This window comes from Hylobates moloch, unplaced genomic scaffold, assembly GCF_009828535.3.
Source record: "Hylobates moloch isolate HMO894 unplaced genomic scaffold, HMol_V3 SCAFFOLD_6, whole genome shotgun sequence".
Classification (NCBI taxonomy): Eukaryota; Metazoa; Chordata; class Mammalia; order Primates; family Hylobatidae; genus Hylobates; species Hylobates moloch.
In genome coordinates, this window is record NW_026652281.1 from 72533283 (window position 1) to 72548479 (window position 15197).

The following is a 15197-nucleotide window of genomic DNA, read 5'->3' on the forward strand; positions in this document are numbered from 1 at the left end:
TGCCTTTGTAGGCCAGAATTTACCAACTCTGCTTTATGGAAATGGTAGCATCATCTGAGAACAGGAAGCCCCTTTCCCAAAGCCTCCAAATGTGCAGGAGTGGTTGGGGGCTTCTAGCTCATTCGTGTTTTGACAATTATTTATTGAGCATCTACTATGTGGCAGGCACTGTGCAAACTGCTGGAGATGTCATGGTAATCAAGACAGAAGAGATTCCTGTCCAGATGAAGGGCAAATTCTAGCAAACAAGGCCCACAATAAGAAAATAAGAAAACTAAAGAACATTTCAGATTGTGCTGGATTCCAGGAAGGGCATTTGTAGGGGATGTGATAGCACATAGTGCGTGCATGAGGGTGGGTTTGGGGTGCTGCTGTAGATACCTGTATTAGTCTGTTTTCACACTGCTGATAAAGACATGCCTAAGACTGGGCAATTTACAAAAGAAAGAGGTTTAATTGACTTACAGTTTCACATGTCTGGGGAGGCCTCACGATCATGGTGAAAGTCAAGGAGGAGCAAGTCACATCTTGTGTGGATGATGACAGGCAAAGAGAGCTTGTGCAGGGAAACTCTATTTTTACAACCATCAGATCTCATGAGATATATTTACTATCACAAGATCAGCATGGGAAAAACATGCCCCCATGATTCAATTACCTCCCACTGGGGCCCTCCCACAACACGTAGGAATTCAGGATAAGATTTGGATGGGGACACAGCCAAACCATATCAACACCCATAGGCAAGGAAGATGGTCTGTGGAGTTGACACTGAGCAGACCCTCGAAGGAGCCGGCCATAGGAGGAGCAGAAGGAAAAGAATTATTGGAAGATGGAACAGCATATGCAAGATCACCCAAATTGGTAATAACCTGGCAGGTTCTAGGAGCTGAAAAGAGACCAGTGTGGGTGGAGTGAGTTTGTGAAATTTGTCTTTGGTTAACAAGAGGACTCTCTACCCCACTGGCAGGACACTGCTATTTCCTTTAACAAGAAGGCATTGTGGCTGTGTCTGTCATTTTCCCCTTTGGATTACATGAAAAAAATTATGATTGCTAATATTCATTGGCTACTGTGCCATGTTAAGTGCTTTATTTTAATGATGTCTTTAAAGCCCAACAACAACTTTATGAAATATGGGCTATTATTTTTATTTCCATTTTGTAGTAGGGGAAACGGAGGCACAGAGGAATTTAATTAACTTGCCCCAAACACAGTTAGGCAGATCTGGGATTTGAACTGGCAGATTTGGGATTTGAACCCAGGGAGTACAGATGACTATGCTCTCAGCTGCCAAACTATTCAACTATTTTCTTTGATTATGTTTCCCTCAGCCTCTTTGGGGGTAATGTATTTTCTCAAGTCCCCTGAAGCTGAGAGTCTGAGGAGGTTATACTAATAGTGGCAATACCTATTTCACTGACTGGCATCTCATCTGTGTAATGAAGGTCTTTGGGCTCTCCCTGCACTAGGCAAATTCTCACCCATAGAGTTTCACATAAACTCCCAGATAGTCCTTTCAGAGTGTGTATACTCCAAGTCCCTCTTCAGTGGCTATGTCTCACCAGCTCCCGCTGGAGCCATCTTGACAAATGTGTTAAGTCAAGGGTGGTGTCAATGGGTACTCCTCAAAGCTGGCAATCTGCAACACAGCAACAACAACAGAATGAGCCAGCACTTAGCAGATCCTTTCTCTATGCCCATAAAAGCACCTTCCATGTAATAATTCATTTATCCCTCATAGTAAGCTTAGGAGGTAATCACTATTAATACACCCATTTTACAGATGAGAAAACCAAGGGGCAGACACGTGAGGTAACTTGCCCTAAGTTGATTAGAAGAAGCAGAGCCAGGATTTGAATCAGGTCATTTGGCCCAGAGCCTGCAGTCTGGTCCTACTGGATAATGCTGCATTCCCACTGTCATTCCTGAGCAGAAGCCACACTGCAGGCTGTGCCAAAATGACTCAAATGCTGCTCTCTGCCTGCATGTGCCCCACTTTGTCCCAGAGCCCCCAGAGCTGTATTGTCAGAGCCCCTCAAGTCTCACAGACACTCCTCAGCATCCCTCTCCTCAGGGCTCAGACCCTAGCCATGAAGCCTTTTTCTCACATAGAACCCTTGTTACCTCAAACAAACAACAAAAACTCCTGCAAAATCTGCCCACTTGACCGATCATTTTCTCAGTGTCCTTTTTCTTTGCAGAGAGGCTAGAGCCTATCAGAGAGAATATTTATTTACCCAAATCTCTGAGAAGCCCTGCATTCAGTCTGCTTTTTTTTTTCCTCCTTCAAATGGGCATTGTTCAATTGCAAACATCAGAGATTGGCTTTTGAAGCCAAAATTATATCCTAGGACCAATACTGATTTTATGCTACAAAAGATTTCTAGGAGAGCTGCAGTAAGCATTTCATTTTCTCATGGGTTAGGATAGGAAAAGGACCAAGAGAGTCCATCCCCTGAGGTTTTCACCTGAAGGTCAGATCTCTCACTGGGTGAAGTCTTTGAAATCAAAGCAAAGTGGAGTGTGGGTGGCAAGGCAGGAGGTGAAAGCCTGGAAGCTTTCTGCAAATACTACCTGTAGCCCAAGCAAGCACCAACTCCTGATAATCTTCATCATTGTAATGAAGTTTAAAACCTGAAGGAAGGATTTGTTAGGATGCACCCGGCAGGATCTGAGATCTTGGGTGCTGAAGGCCAGGTTTCAAGGCCTCTGCTGTTGGGAAGGTGACAAGAGGCGGAGAACACTTAAAGGGGCCCAAATCTCCCAGGGGCCAGCAAATTTCCTCATGATTCTGTTCACTTCCTGATGGCTACTCACCTTTTATGTGCATCTTTCAGTAGTGAAGAATGTGTTCCTCTTCTCACATGATCTTGCCACAATCAATTTCATCAACTGTGCCTTGCTCAAGCCTCTGCCAAGAAGAAACTTCTTTAGAATCATTGGGTGAAAAATTAGGCTCAGTTGTTTGTCTGAAGGCTGGCAAATTTCACTGTCTCCCTGCAGACAATACATCAAACACAGCTACAAATGGACTTCAAACACAAGCATAATGAATTGGCCACACACTTAGGACTTGGAGCTGAGCTTGCAGCTCAAACTGAGTTTCACAGGCATTTTCCTCTACAGCGTTTGGAGCATTGCAGGCGTCGGTGGGGACGCCAAAAGAAAGCTGTGCCTTAGGACATCAAAATCCTCATGCACATCTGGTATGACTCAGCAATTCCGCTCCTAGGTGTCTACCCTAGAGATTTGAGAACATATGTCCACACCAAAACTTGTACATAAAATCATGGCAAAATTCTTCATCATAGCCAAAAAAGAACTGGAAACAGTAGAAACACCCATCAAATGGCAAATGGATAAACAAAATGTGGTATATCCACACAATGGAATTCTACTCAGCAATTCAAAGGAACAAGCTATGATATGTGCAATGACATGAATGAACCTTGAAACAAAACAAAACAAAGAACAAACCATATGAAACATCATGGGAAAAGCGAGCTAGAAAAGATACAGTGTATGGTTCTATTTATGTGAAATTTCTAGAAAAGGCAAAATTAAAGAGTCAGGAAGCTGATCAGAGGACATTGGGATTAGAGCTATGAATTAACAGCAGATAGGCAAGAAGAAATTTGGGAGATGATAGATGCATTCTAAAACTGGATTGTGGTGATGGTTGCACAGCTGTAGAATTTGCTAAAACTAAATGAACCATACAATTACAATAGGTACATTTTATAGTGTGTAAGTTATACCTTAATAAAAAGACATAACAACTAAAAAGCCTCTCAATTTCCTTCTCTCCTCCTTTCCCTTCTTCCTTCCTTCATTCTTCCCTCCCTCCCTCTTTCCATTCTTCTCCAAACATTTACTAAACCTCACAAATGTACCCAGCCCTATGCTTGGCACTGCAGTCATTCATTTCTCCATGCAGCAAATATTTAATGAGCACCTACTATGTGCTAGGCACAGGCTTGGGGACTGGGGATACAGTCATGAATAAAGTCCCTGTCCTGATGGAGCATACATTTTAATGGAGCAGAAAGACAGATATAAACATCATATTAGGAAGCCATGTGTGTTTTGTATAGAGAAGGACTAGAGAGTGATAGTGATGGTCATTTGGGATGGAGTGGGGAGGGCCTAAGGAGGTGGCACTTGTGAAGCAGACTGAAGGAACTGAGAAAGCTGTGTAAGTATTTGGGAGAAGAGCAGAAAGAGGGAATGGCCAGTGCAAAGCTCTGAGATGGGGACTTGCTCTATGTGTCTGAGGAATAGCAGAGAGGCCAGTGTGGCTGGAGGAGAGGAAGCCTGAGGGCAGAGAGGGAGGCAGGGGCCAGATCGCAAGAGCCTTGTATGTCATTGTAAGGACTTTGGGCTTTATTTTAAGAATGATGAGAAAACACTGGAAGTTCACAGCAAGATGAGACATAAGCTGACTTCTGTTTGAAAGGATCACTCTGAATGCAGAAAACACAGATCAAAGGGGATTGAGATGGTGCATGCAAGTGGTTAGAAGGCTGATGGCTGGGTGGAACAAGATGGTGGCTCGCACTAGAATGGTGCTAATGGACAAAGGGAGATGTGCTCAGAAATGACATCTGTTTTGGAGATAAGACCGACAGGATTTGTAAATAAAGAGCTGAGAAGCTCACAAGAATTTATAGCCTAGTGGAGGAAACAGAGATGTCAAGATAGTGGCTATAATGAACATTTATTAATCATTTGCTCCGTGCCAGGCATTCTGCTAAACACATGTTTTGATTCTTATAGTAACTATAAGGTAGAAGTTATCAATTTTTCTGTCATTTTACAGATGGGAGAATTGAGGCCCCAAGGGATTAAACAATTTGGCCAGTGTCAGGCAGCTAGTAAGTAGTAGAGTTGGAATTTGAACCAAGGCAACCCAATTCCAGATGCTGCTCTCTTAACCACTCTGCCACACTAGCTATATGTATGCAATTAGCTATACTAATTGCTATGGTAGAAGCATGCACTTGTGTGTGGATGTGGGGTCTCGATGAAGAAGGCAGAGAGGGCTTCCTGGAGAGGGAGAACTTGAACTGTGACTTGAAGAGAGAACAAGCGTTTTACAGGAGACAGGCAGGGGAACAGCATGTGCAAAGACATTGGGAATGATCAAGTTTGGCACGAAGCTAACACTGCATATTATCAACAAGGCTGGAGTACAGAATGTCTGAGAAATAAGTTTGGAGACGGAGGTCAGGGGAAGACCCTGAAGGGCCCTATGTGCCTGGCCAAGGAGTTTGGAACACATCCAAGAGGCCAGTGTTTTCTAAATAGTAGATGCATGACCCAGGGGCTAAGCAAACTGATTATAGGTGATACACAGGCAGGCACTATTATTTAGATAGTTATGGGTTACTTATCTATTTATCTTAACATGAATTAAAAAAATATATAATTAGTCCACCTAACCTGTGATTTCATAGATACTGCCTAGGATGAGACAAATTTTTTTTTTTCAAAACTGTTGAAAGAAAGATGTTACAACATTCGTGTTACAATTGGGAGATTATTCATGCTGCATTGTTTGTGACATTCAAAAGATTGGTAACCACCTCAATGCCCATCAGTTGGGGACTGGTTGAAGAATGGGACAAGTGAACTCAAAGCAGCTTTAAAAAAATGAAGATGCTTTTTATATTCTAATATAGAACAAGCTCTAAGATATAATGTTAAGTTATAAAAGCAATTGGCAAACATTATATCTGTTATGTTCCCATTTGTGTTTGAAAAGAGTGTGTGTCAGCCAGGCACTGGCTCACATCTATAATTTCAGCACTTTGGGAGGCAAAGGTGGGAGAATTGCTTGAGGCCAGGAATTTAAGACCAGCCTGGGCAACATATCAAGGCTTTTTTTCTACATTTTTTTTTTAAATTAGTTGGGCATGGTGGTATGCACCTGTAGTCCTAGCTACTCAGGAGGCTGAGGTGGGAGGATTGCCTGAGCCCAGGAAGCCAGGATGCAATGAGCTATGATCGCAACTACACTCCAGCCTGGGTAACAGAGAGAGACTCTGTCTCAAAAAAAAAAAAAAAAAAAAGTGTGTGTGTGAGTTTGTGTTTGCTTACATATAAATAGACTTTCTCTGAATTAACAAGCAAGACATGGACATTGGTGGTTGTCTCTGGAAAGGGGACCTGGTGGACAGGGTAGATGGGAGAGGTTTTGCTATGTATTCCTTCTGCATTTGGAATCATATAAATGCATCAAAATAAAGTCCAATTGTTTAATATTAATAAGAGTACAGGTAATATAGATGGTGACAATCATCGTGGTGGTGCATGCAAGTTGAGCATCTTAGACCCATGTGGCAGGCAATGGGGTGTTGCAAAAGACCTCCACAGTGGAGGCATGCTTTCTGATGGACTTGACTGAGGTTGTCTGGGTGCTTGGCATTATCTCTTTCTTTCCTCCACTTTTCATATCCATGCTCTCATTTCATTTTCATTAGAATCCTATAGGATGAAACCCTTCTGTAAAAGTGGGCACTGTTGATTAGAATAAAGCCTATGATTATTTAAAAACTCAAATCAAAGTGGATTAAAGACTTAAATCTAAGATCTCAAACTATGAAACTCCTACAAGAAAACATTGGGGAAATTCTCCAGGACATTACTCTAGGCAAAAATTTCTTGAGCAATACCCCATAAGCACAGCCAACCAAAGCAAAAAAATGGACAAATGAGATCACATCAAGGTGAAAGGCTTCTGCACAGTGAAGGAAACAATTAACAAAGTGAAGAGATGACCCACATTGAGAGAAAATATTTGCAAACTATCCATCTAAAAAGGGATTAATAACCAGGCTATATCAGGAGCTCAAAGAACTCTATAGGAAAAAACAACTAATAATCTGATTTTCAAAAGTGCCAAAAGATTTGAATAGACATTTCTCAGAAGACATACAAATGGCAAACAGGCATATGAGAATGTGCTCAACATCACTGATCACCATAGAAATGCAAATCAAACCTGCAAGAAGATATTATCTCACTCCAGTTAAAATGGCTTATAACCAAAAGACAGGCAATGGCAAATGCTTGTGAGGATGTGGAGAAACGGGAACCCTTGTACACTGATGGTGAGAATGTAAATTAGTACAACCACTATGGAGAACACTTTGGAGGTTCCTCAAAAAACTAAAAATAGAGCTACCATATGATCCAGCAATCCACTGCTGGGCATATACCCAAAAGAAAGAAAATCAGTATGTCAGAGAGATATCTGCACTCCCATGTTTATTGCAGTACGATTCACAATAGCCAACATTTGGAAGCAACCCAGGTGTCCATCAATAGATGAATGGATAAAGAAAATGTGGTACATATACACAATGGAGTACTACTCAGCCATGAAAAAGAACAAGATCCTGCCATTTGCAACAACATGGATGGAACCAGAGATCATTATGTGAAGTGAAATAAGCCAAGGACTGAAAGACAAACTTCCTATGTTCTCACTTATTTGTGGCATCTAAAAATCAAAACAATTGAACTCATGGACATAGAGAGTAGAAGGATGTAACCAGAGGGGAAGGATAGTGAACAGGGTAGGTGAGAGGCAAGGGAGAGGGTTAATGGGTACGAAAATAGAAAGAATGAATAAGACCTACTATTTGATAGCAAAACAGCGTGACTACAGTCAATAATAACTTAATTGTACATTTAAAAATACCGACAAGAGTGTAATTGGATTGTTTGTAACTCAAAGGATAAATACTTAAGGAGATGAATACCCCATTCTCCATGATGTGCTTACTATGCATTGCATGCATGCCTGTGTCAAAACATCTCAGGTACCCCATAAATACACCTACTATGTACCTGCAAAAATTAAAATTTTTTAAAAGTCTGTGATTCAAGTCTAAATAAGCTCCTCTGTGTCCACGTGATCAGATTAGCTGGCTGCAGTGACCATGAGCATTTCAGGGCAGGATCTGGATTCCAGGCTCAGCCCTGCCTCTACTTCCTGCACAACCTTAACAAAATCTTTTTCCTTGCCTCTCTTGAACCTCAGTTTCTTCTTCTGCAGAATTGAAATGATAATGCCATGTCTGACTCGAGTGTTATTGTGGTGAGAATGGAATGAAGAAACACGTGTAAGGCATTTAGCACAGTTCACGGAAGAGATTAAGGACTCAACAAATCTCAGCACTTGTGGGTCATGGCAAGTCAAAACAATTTCCTCTTAAACAAGAAACATTTGAGCACTTGCTGTAGGTGCTATAGGGTATGTGAGGGAGCCTTTGTCCTTGAGGATTTTACACTTTGGTTAGAGAGCCCATATATTCTCTTGAAAACAAAATAAAACATGAAACGTACACGCAACAACAAAAAATACAATGCTATGTACCATTAGTGGAACAGGAAGTTATTTTGGGAGCTCCATGGAAAATCACAGCAAATCACAGAGTGACAACACCTTCCCCTCTCATATTTCCTTCAGTCTTTGTGATGTGTCAAGGAGAAAGTCTCAGTAAGTGCTGATGTGCCTTTAAAACACTTGGAACTCTTGCCCGTCTTCCTTTATAAAAAAAGGAGAGTCACTTATTTTAATAGTTACCTTTTATCTATGGCATATTTATGGCATTACTTATTGATGGCTTCCCTATAATGTTGAATAAAAGTTTCCTTTAAAATGCATTTCTATAAATAAAAATGGAAGAACACGATTAAGTCAACTTTAGTGTTGCTGTTATCTAGATATGAAACATAATGGAGGTGGAACTCAAATGCCAGGAATTAGGTAGGTGTTGGAAGAACGAATCATGGAAATTCAGAGGATGGAGAGGTGAAAGTGGGCAGTGCAGGTCAGGAAGTGTTTCCTGGAGGGGGCTAAGGTTGATGTGGGCCCTCGGGAGCGGTTAAATAGATACAGGAGAAAGAGAATTCCAGGCATTCCAGGCAGAGAAGCCAGCATGAGCCAAGACTTGGCAGGCAACTTCAGATGCCCACCCCTGGAACAGCGCTTCTGTTTCGTGTCTTCACAGAAGTGAAGTGTGCATGTGTCTTCAGGTCAGAGTTCAAATGTCACTTCCTCGAGAAGCCTGTCCTGACATCACTGTAGGTGTAGTCCCCTATCACATGTTCTTAGACCTCCCTTTGTGTTTAGTTCAGAATACTTATCACAGTTTGTAATTAGGTAGCTATTTGTGGGATAATTGGATTAATGTTTGGGCTCTATTACACTCTAAGCTTGTCCGGTGCAGAAACTCGGCCTACTTTTGTTAGTAGTATATCCTTGGTGTCTAGTATAGCATTTGGCACAAGGTAGAGACTCAACCATTTGTCTAACCAATCAATCGATGGATCAGTCAATCCATTAATTCATTCATTAATGGTTGTGTTTTCCACTGAGGTTGTCCAAAGGGCGAGGAAGAGGGAACTGGCCCGCCCTGGGGTCTGAGGCTTCCGTCCAAAACTCCCAACTACAAATATCAAATGTCTTTGAGGCTTTCCTTTTATTTTATCAGCGTGTAAGCAGGTGGTATTCTGTGTCATAATATATCTGTTTGCTTTAATCTAACAGTCGTGTTTTCTATTACTCATTGATGAAATAATTTAACTTTTTTTCCCCCTAAAACATTTTCCAGTAAATTGACTTTCCAGGAAGATGTACCATCCTTTTTCTGTGGCTTCAACCACTCCCACTGCATGCCCCACTTTGAGAAGCATGTCCTTGGGGACCTTTGAAATTTTTCAGCTGATTTCATAGCCTGTAGTGCCAATCTACCCAGGGGCAAGGCTGAGGTCATCTCTTGATTTTGGGGGCCTCTTCTCCCATCCCACTTTTTTCCTCAATTTTATCCACACTTTTTCCTGCTCTTACCTGGTTCTTTCATCTTGCTCCTTTGATGCACTTTAAAAGTATAGGATCTTGGCCTGGCACAGTGGCTCATGCCTGTAATCCCACCACTTTGCCCAGGCGGGTGGATCATCTGAGGTCAGGAGTTCGAGACCAGCCTGATCAACATGAAGAAATCCCGTCTCTACTAAAAATAAAAAAATTTAACTGGGCATAGTGGTAGGTGCCTGTAATCTCAACTACTCAGGGGGCTGAGGCAGGACAGTCGCTTGACTGGGTTGTAGTGAGCCGAGATCGCACCACTGCACTCCAGCCTGGGCAACAGAGCAAGACTGTCTGGAAAAAAAAGAAGAATCATGAGGGGAGCTTGTAAAAACAGATTACTGGGTCCATCTACCCCCTAAATCTCTAATTCTGTAGGTCCATGCAGAAGACTGGGTGGGGGCTAAGATGTTGAATTTCTCACAAGTGTCTAGGTGATGCCATGTTGCTGGTTCAGGGATCATTCAGGATCGCTGTTGTCATCTCAATTGGTGGCATAATCAAAGCACCTGGAAGACTTAAAAGAATCCAGTGTATAGGCCTAATCCCAGACCAACTAAATCAGAACCTCCAGAACACACATTTGTGTGTTTCATTTCCCTGAGAATTCTAATGGTCTAAATCCCAGAGAAGCTGTGACTTGTCTAGGGTCACACAGCAAAGTAAGGCAGAGGCAAGACTGGAGCCGGCATTCCAGGTTCTCAGAACAGTGTCTTCCCAAAACACCCTTGTGCACCTGAAATTACTAGGCTCTCTTCTGTATATAAGCTTATAGAATCCTCACTTTACAGATGAGGAAACTGAGGCTCAGGGAGATGAAATCCCTTGCCTAAGGTGGTGAAGGCAGAACTGGCACCCAGGGCCACCTGCCTTCAAGTGCTGTTATCTCTGAGGACAGGGTGGAAAAGGCCTGGGCTTCGGAAGCAGAAACACTTGGACTTGCGTTCTGGTTCTAAAACTTGGTGGAATTTGGTGACCAGGTAAACTTGGCCAAGTATAGACTTTACAGACTTCTCTCTAAGTGTTAGTCCCCTCATCTATAAAATGGGGCTAATGGTATGCCACCCTGTGGAAAGGAAATGCTCTGTTCTGTTCTTGCAGGACATCATGTCTACCCCCATCGCCTTGCACAGTCTCTTCGCCACAACCTCAGCGATGTCCTTCTTCTCTTTTTGAGACAGGATCTCGCTCTGTCATCCAGGCTGGAGCGCAGTGGTGCCATCGTAGGTCGCTGCAACCTCAAACTCCTGGGCTCAAGGCTCAAGGGATCCTCCTGCCTCGGCCTCCTAATCAGCTGGGTCTACAGGTATGCACAGCCATGCCCAGCTAATTTTTTTTTTTTTTTTTTTAGAGATGGGGTCTTGCTGTGTTGCCCAAGCTAGTTTTAAACTCCTGGGCTCAAGCAATCCTGATGTGTCCGGCTGCTTAGGCTCCTCAGAAACATCATCATTATTATTATTATTATTATTATTATTATTATTATTATTATTATTATATTATTTTGAGACGGAGTCTTGCCTATCACCCAGACTGGAGTGCAGTAGCACGATCTTGGCTCACTGCAACCTCTGCCTCCTGGGTTCCAGGTTCGAGTGATTCTCGTGCCTCTGCTTCCCAAGCAGTTGGGATTACAGGAACACGACACCAGAACCAGCTAATTCTTGTATTTTTTTTTTAGAGACGGGGTTTTGCCATGTTGGCCAGGCTGGTCTCGAACTCCTGACCCCAGGTGATCTGCCCGCCTCCGCCTCCAAAAGTGCTGGTTTCGTAGGTGTGAGCCACCATGCCCAGCTGGACCCAAGGATTCTAAGAGAAATCCTTGTAGCCCCTTTGCACATCAGAGTTGTAAAACAGACTTCGCTTTAAGCTATTGTTCACACATCATCTCATTTAATCCCTGCAGCCATCCTCTAACGTAGATGTCCCCATGCCCAGTTTTCTGATGGAGACGCTAATACCTGGGGGGTTGAACGGCTAACAAGGGGCTGGACCCACAGAAGAACCCAAGATTTCTCTTAACAGGCAAGTTTGCCACCATGTGCAGGCAAATTTCGTTTTCAAAATAAGACCAAAATGTACTCCTTTTAAAAAAACTTATTCAATTTCAAACTAAAGCAGACAGCAGAAGGCTGGCATCCACAGCGCTGTTAGCAGAGCTTGTTGCCTTCTCCTTGGTGCCAGCCCTCTCCCCGAAGCCCCCTTCTTCCTCTCTTCAGGGCCAGCTTGCACCCACAGCCTCCCACACGCTGTGCTGGCTCCAGGCTGGAAGCTCAGGAGCTGCTGCCAGGCATTTAGCAGCTTTGAGTTTCTTGGAATCTCTGGGGTGCTTGGGGCACCTGTGTGGTTCATTCTGGTCCCTCCCTCCTTTTTTCAGAGTGAGGATGCTTTCTTTCTCCCCTCTAGAAAAGCCCCACTCTCTGTTTCAACTTCTTGCTTTGATCTGAAATGCATGCGCCTTCCACCCTGCACTCCCCAAGGAGGCCGGACTTTAAGGGAAGTTGGGGTTGACTGGGTGGGGCATCTCTAGATTGTCAAGGTAGGACCTTTCGGGGAAATCCTGTGGCCCTTGCACTAGAGAAAGGAGAGGTTCATTACAGTGGAGCCAGAATTTCTTTTTTTCTTGAGACGGAGTCTCGCTCGCTCTGTCGCCAGGCTGGAGTGCAGTAGCAGGATCTCGGCTCACTGTAAGCTCCACCTCCCAGGTTCATGCCATTCTCCTGCCTCAGCCTCCCCAGTAGCTGGGACTACAGGCGCATCCCACCAGGCCCAGCTAATTTTTGAATTTTTAGTAGACACAGGGTTTCACCATGTTGGCCGGGATGGTCTCTATCTCTTGACCTTGTGATCCACCCGCCTCGGCCTCCCAAAGTGCTGGGATTACAGGCGTGAGCCACCGCACCTGGCCTCAGGATTTCTTGTTCACTGTTTTCCCTCCCTTCCTTCTTCCCTTCCTTCCTTCTTCCCTTCTTTCCTTTCTTCCCTCCTTAGCTGAAATCAGTGGCTCACAGCTCACATCTATTTACCCTTGATGTGTCTGCTTGAACTTGGACTCACTGAGAAATTCTCCTTCTGGGACTCCCACAGTGGAGGGGGACAAAATTGATTTTCCATTTTTCACCAGTCTGCTCCCCACTGCTCCCTCACCCAGACCTCTCACATCTCATGCCAAGATGGTCCCACACCTGGCCCTCCTTGGACGGGAGACTGCTCTACGACTGTACTTGCAATGAAGATTTTGGAGTCAGAGAGACTTGGGTTTGAATACTAGCCTGGTTCCCAACTTTACTGTGACCTTGGCAATGTATTTAACCTCTCTGAGACTTTGTTTCTTTATCTGGAAATTGGGGATACTATGCCTACAAGCGTTATTGAGGATATCCGATGGGATATATTAGTAAATTGCCCGGCACCCAGTAGGTGCTCAGGGCTTATTCCCATCTCTTTGTGATCAGGAAAACCCCTTCCCTATCAGAGCTAATGGTCAGATTCACTCAGGTATGACTAATGATAATTTGTAATATTTACATAATGATTTATGCTTTTAAATATATATATATTTGTTATCTCATTTAATACCCACAATGTCCCCTTGTAATAATAGTTTTCCAAACCCTACCTTTCAAAGGAGGAAACTAAGGCCCAGAGAAGTTGCATAGCTTGCCAGGATCAAAGAGTGAGTCAGTAGAGGGCTCAGCATTTTAACTCTGGTCTCAGAAGTCCAGAGCCTCTGGCCTGTCACCTGGGTATTATGTTAACACACTGTCCTGCCCCGAGAGTATTTGCGTTTTTATACAAAGCTCAAAGAAATGACTCTCGAATAGAATTCTGGGCTTTTCGGCTGGCCAGTGGGGAGAGCTGTATTGAGGCAGGAAGAGATTCCATGGGGTCATGGCCCTGCAGTCATTCCAGAAGAGTGGCCCCCATCATAAGGCTAACAGGAAAAAAAAAATCATTGCTTTCAGAGCTGAAAGGAATCTCAGAGAAAATCTATTCCCTGCTGCAGTTTTTCACATCATGAAGAGGGGACATAGAAAGGAATGAACTCACACCTTGCACCCCCTTTGCAGATCTCTGCATGACGGAGGGGAGGGAGGTGACACTTGGCTCCTGTACGCTTGAGCCCTAGTGACAACAGCTGGGAGGTTTCCTGGGGTCTCCGGGGATCCCTATTCTCCCTCCTTGTCCCATTTCTTACAAGTCAAAGGGTCTGGAGGTGGCAGAAGGCTCCCATCTTACCCCCCGCCAAGGCCCATGATCTGGGAGGATGGGGAGACCCCTGTCATCACTCCAAGAGGCTCTGGGGAGAGAGGAATGACCCCTCCCTAGCCTCCCCCACACTTACACACTCTTCACTTCAGAGGAGAGAGGAGGGGGAGGGAGCTGGCAGTGACTGAGAGCTTCATCCAACGCCAAGCATCGATCTGGCTCTCCGTGTCACCATGGCAACAGCTCTTCTGCATGGAACTCAGCACCACGAGGCCCCCTTCAGCCCCCTAGCTCCCTGCCCCCTACTGTCCCAGACACCTTTCCATCTGCTCTTGACAATTGTCCTATGCTGTCACCACCGGTTCCCCTCTATCCTGCTCCCCGCTTTTCCCCTCCAAGTGTCCCTGCCTCCCTCCTCTCTCTGCACTTGACCCCAACCCCCCTTGCCCACTTCTTCCTGCCCCTGGGCAGCCATCAGGTCATCACCCCACCAAGGCTTGGGGTCTCAAGCCAGCTCTCTCTTGGAATCCCACAGAGAAGCAGCAAATGGAAGAGGATAGGGTTTCTTTCTGAGCCAAGAGGCTGGAGGCAGCTTTTTCCTTCCAGCAAGCCATTCTCTCCCCTGCTCCCCAGTCTGAACCCTCTCCTGCGGGAGGGATAAAAGTCACTGAACTATTTTGTCTGCCTGAGAAAACCTGGAGAGAAAGGAGCTCAGACCCTAAGGTCAGATGGACCTGGGGGGGTTCTAGTTCCTGCCTTGCCACTGATGAGCCCTGGGACTTCCAGTAAATGGCAACTTCTGAGAAACAGTTTCCTCCACTAAAAAAGAAAATACGAGCCTGAGCAACGTGGTGAAAACCCATCTCCACTAAAAATACAAAAATTAGCTGGGCATGGAGTTGGGTGCCTGTAGTCCCAGTTACTTGGGAGGCTGAGGCAGGAGAATCACTTGAACCCCGGAGGCAGAGGCTGCAGTGAGCTGAGATTGGGTGACAGAGTAAGACCCTGTTTAAAAAATAAATAAATTAAAATTAAAATTAAAAAAATAAAAAAGTCTAGGCGTGGTGGCTCACACCTGTAATTCCAGCACTTTGGGAGGCCAAGGGAGGTG

General features: G+C 44.3%; 1 long non-coding RNA gene across 1 annotated transcript; it reads right to left on the minus strand.

Moving 5' to 3' along the window:
- Positions 1-1540: 1540 nt before the first annotated feature.
- LOC131383720 (uncharacterized) lies at positions 1541-14294 on the minus strand. The gene is made up of 3 exons (XR_009213954.1): positions 14223-14294; positions 2821-2914; positions 1541-1642 (listed from the first exon to the last, which is right to left on the minus strand). It is a non-coding gene; the product is annotated as an uncharacterized LOC131383720 (long non-coding RNA).
- Positions 14295-15197: the final 903 nt, after the last annotated feature.